Genomic DNA, 4,920 nt, shown 5'->3' on the forward strand with positions numbered 1-4,920 from the left:
ATATCTCACAGCGAATTATAGGCTTATTCAGATATTTAAATGGATTCTCTAACTGGGAAATACTTAAATATATTAATCTCCAGTTTGTCTTGGCAGTATTCCCTAGTACATGTAATAGGGTGATCCTTAACCTACATATTTAATCGTTGGTCACTCCTATGAGTATGCTTCCTATGTTAAGTTAGTGACTGGAATCCTCAAGGAATATGTACTATGCCACAGAGCAGAAACCTGTGGCTGCCGTACTGCTAGATATAGAAGTGCATATCCTTAATTCATTATTACGAGTACAAGATCTTAAGCTATGATTCCATCTGATTTCTTTCCCATACAAATGGGAGGCCTACCAAAATAAACGTGCCACTATACATCAACTCAGCTATTACTAAAGACCTGCAGTGCTCACCCTGGTTACTGCATATCCTATCTGGTTCCACTTGTTACTCTGACTGCTGGAAGTAGAATTTCATGACTTCTAGAAAACCCCCCTCTTACTTGCAGTTGGCTCCTCCTTCAACAACTGACATACAGAACAAAGTTATCTCTTCCAACACCAAAATTTAATATTATTACGCTACAACTACCTACCCCTAATGCTCCATCTCTCATCTAATACGGTTCTGGAAATGTGTATTACTGACCGGGAATTGGCACATTAACATTCTAAGGTATATGGGACTCATTGGCATAGAACGTCAGTAGCCATGACAAACGAACAGAAAGAATAGCTGACATAATACAGACAGGGGTTACACTCCAATTTAATTGACCTGAGTGGTACCCACACATTTTGGTATCATGATCATAAAAGGTATAACTTCATCATATTTCCAAAGTGCATGTTTTACTGCATTGCTTGTTGAGAGAATTGTGGTAGAGACAGGTTAGACAGAATCGATGTGGCCCAGGAGATGTGTGCCTGAAAGGCACCATCTCTGCTAAGTCACATGGGTAGGGCGTATATTGACATGTCTTGGCAGGTATGGTCTCATCTAGGTCATCCACACATAATACTGGAGCACTGCAAGTCACAGTGCTTTTCAACTCTTCTTCCTGGAAGCTTGAGCCAGTGTCTTTCGGGGAACAGCTTTTACCACAACATTTTTACAACGAAAAGCAATTACAATGCATTTTTTAACTCGTACTTACTTTTACCATGCAAGTCTTTAACACGCAAGTCTTTACAATGCATGTGGTAAGTAGTTTATATATTTTAAACAGTAATTTCAAAGAGGGGTTTGGGGGTCTCTCCCCAATAAAATATAACATGTAAAAATATTAGCAAACCTGTAAACGACATTAAGAAAACAAGTTACTTACCTGTAACTTTGGTTCCCCAGTATTGGTAACTTTCATAGATTCCCATGCTTTGTATCATTCCCCGTCGTCGGAATGGGAGCCTCGGTAGTATAAAAAATCATAGAAACAAAAGAGAAACCTAGGCCTAGGCCTCATCTCATTTTGTATTCTATCCACCTCTTTTTGTGAAAAAGAGACCAAACTTTTGCCAGGACCAATCAGAGCAGCCTCACCCTCTAGAACCTTCCTGAGAGAGCTCAGAGCCTCAGATTTTCGTAGCCGTTGTGCAAACAGCCACTAACTCTGTAAAAGGATGAGCTTTCCCAGGGGAGGTGGGCGGGCGCATGGGAATCTATGAAAGTTACCAATACTGGGGAACCAAAGTTACAGGTAAGTAACTTGTTTTCTTGCCCCAGTATTGGAACTTTCATAGATTCCCATGCTTTGTATCAGAATAGCTAGCAGTACAGCACCATGAACACATTTTGTAAATACATGGCATCACATAACCATAGAAAAATACATAAAGTACAGTAAAAACAAACAAAATGTGCTCACCAGGATGGAGGGATCGTAGGGAAAGCTCACCTCTCAATGAAACAGATTACGCAGGACTGCCTGGCCAACAGCCGCATCATCTCGTCCTGCAGAATCCAGGCAGTAGTGTTTCGTGAAGGTATGAGTACTGCTCCACGTTGCTGCCCTGCAGATGTCTTTAATGGCAACTCCCGAAAAGAGAGCCACAGATGAAGCCACCGACCTCGTGGAATGTGCACGGACTCTGCCGTCCAGCGGCTTGCCCGCTTCCTGATGACAGAATTGAATCGCACTGGAGATCCAGCGGGAAATGCCAGTCTTTGCCAAAGGCAACCCCTTACGAGGTGCACTGTAGGACACAAACAACTGAGTAGACTTCCGAAAGGGACGTGTGCGCTCCAAGTAAAACTTTAAGCACCGTTGAATGTCCAAAGAATGGAGCGTACGCTCCGCAGGTGTAGAAGGATGTGGAAAAAATGTTTTCAGAATCACCGGTTCATTCAAGTGGAACTCAGATGGCACTTTCGGGATGAATTTGGGATTAGTCCGAAGAACCAGACCTTGTTTAGTAAATTGCAGGAATGGATGCACTATGGAGAGTGCCTGAAGCTCACTCACTCGTCTAGCCGATGTTAGAGCTAAGAGGAGTGCTAGTTTCCAGGAGAGGAACTTTAAGTCTGCCTTGTGAACCGGCTCGAACGGAGCTTTCATGAGTTGAGCCAAGACAAGGTTGAGCTGCCACACTGGTGGAGGAGGACGAACTGGCGGATACATCCGGAATAGGCCCTTCAAGAATTGTTTAACCACCCTAGAGGACCATAAGGAAGGACCTGCCGAACTGCGTCGAAACCTTGATATGGCCGCTAGATGCACCTTTACTGATGAATGTGCCAAACCAGACTTAGCCAGAGATAGCAAATACGGCAGCAACTGATGAGGTTGGGAAGTGTAAGGATGGAGACCTTCCCGTTGACACCACAAGCAGAATCTCTTCCATTTTGCCGTGTACGTCTTGTTGGTACTTGGTGCTCTGGCATGAGCCAAGACCTCTCTGCATTCTTGAGACAAAGCTAGATGACTGAATTCTCTGTGTTCAGGAGCCACGCCGTCAAGTGGAGGGATCTCGGATCCGGGTGGAAAACCTGTCCCTGACTCCTGGACAAGAGGGACGGAATGGGCCTCAAGTGAATTGGAGGAGCTTGGGAGAGTCGCAGCAGTTCTGTGTACCAGAATTGTCTGGGCCACGCTGGAGCAATTAGAATCATCCTGCAGGGTTCCGCCTTCATTTTCTTGAGAACTCGAGGAATGAGGGGAATGGGAGGAAAAGCGTAAAAGAACGCGCTGTACCAGGCCATCGAAAGAGCGTTCCCTAGGGACCCCCGATGGTGAACCTTGCTTGCGTAGAACCGGCATTTGGCGTTCTCCGGCGAAGCAAAGAGGTCGATGGTCGGCATCCCCCAAACTGAGAACACTCCGTCGAGAATGGATTGATTCAACTCCCACTCGTGAGTCACTTCCGTCTGGCGACTCAAGGCGTCCGCCTTGACATTGAGAGTTCCCGCCAAGTGCTCGGCTCTCAGAGTGATGTTGTTGTGAATTGCGAAATCCCAAATCCGTTGAGCTTCTGCGGACAGAGTCTGCGATTTGGTGCCTCCTTGTTTGTTTACATAGTGCATGGCCGTCGTATTGTCCGTCCGGACCAGCACTGAGCGATTGCCCACTCTGGGTAGAAAAGCTTGCAAGGCCAACCGAATGGCTGTCAGCTCCAGGAAATTGATATGGCACTGCCGCTGTCCTGGACTCCAATGGCCACTGACTTGAAGCTCTCGGAGCACTGCACCCCAGCCTTCCAACGAGGCGTCCGTGGTCATCACCATGGGTGAAGGAGAAATCCTGAATGTTAGGCCTTGGGCGAGATTGCTTTTCTGAAGCCACCATTCGCTCGCTGTTCTCATTGCTGATGTTACGACAACCCTGTCGTCGAACGACCCCTCTGCTTGGCGCCATTGCTTGTCCAGCTCCTCCTGTAGAGGACGCATCCTTAGCCTGCAATGCGGTACTAATGGTATGCAGGAGGACATCGATCCGAGAAGGGATTTGTATTGGCGGACCGATAGGACCTTGCTGCGGCAGAGTAGTTGAGCCGAAACCATCAATTTTTGTTGTCGCTCTTCTGAGGGACGAGCCGTACAATGCGTGGTGTCCAGCACGGACCCCAGGAATCTTGCAGATTTGGAAGGCAGGAGGACTGACTTGTGTTCGTTCAACTGAAGGCCCAGGCAGCGGAACAAATGGAGGCAAGTAGACACGGCTTGCGAAGCGTCCTGGAAAGATGGTGCCTTGACGAGCCAGTCGTCCAAGTAAGGGAAAACTTCGAGAGATTGTCGTCGAAGGAAAGCTGCCACCGGTGCCAATACTTTGGTGAACACTCTCGGTGCCGATCGAAGGCCGAATGGAAGCACTTTGAACTGGAAATGGCTCTTTCCCACTGTAAAGCGAAGGTATTGTCTGTGAGCTGGGTGTATTGGAATATGGAAATATGCGTCTTCTAAATCCAGCGACGCCAAGTAGTCGCCTGGATTTAAGAGAGGAAGAATTTCCTGGAGAGTGACCATCCTGAAGGAGAGCTTTACGAGATAGGTGTTGAGCTCCCGAAGATCGAGGATGGGACGCCAAGTGTCTTTCGTCTTCCGCACTAGGAAGAATCTTGAATAGAACCCCCGGCCCCTCTGAGAGAGCGGGACCGGTTCTATTGCTCCTTTGAGGAACAACTGGTGGGCTTCTAGATGTAGTAATCCTAGATGTCCTGAGCGGATGGCGCCCGGAGCTCGTGTTGGAGGAAAGTCGTGAAACTCCAACGTATGGCCACTCTTCACTATGTTGAGGACCCATTGGTCCGATGTTATTGACATCCAACTGTCCAGACAAAGGGATATCCTGCCCCCCACTGATGTGATCGGGAGGGGAGGAACAGCAGGTAGAGCCGGGAGGCCGCTATTGTCGTTTGGTGTTGTCACGGCCTTGTCGCTGTTGACGGCCTCGCGGAGGGTTGCGAGAGAAAGATGCTGATTGCCCTTGTCGCTG

This window comes from Lissotriton helveticus, chromosome 2_1 (assembly GCF_964261635.1).
Source record: "Lissotriton helveticus chromosome 2_1, aLisHel1.1, whole genome shotgun sequence".
NCBI lineage: Eukaryota > Metazoa > Chordata > Amphibia > Caudata > Salamandridae > Lissotriton > Lissotriton helveticus.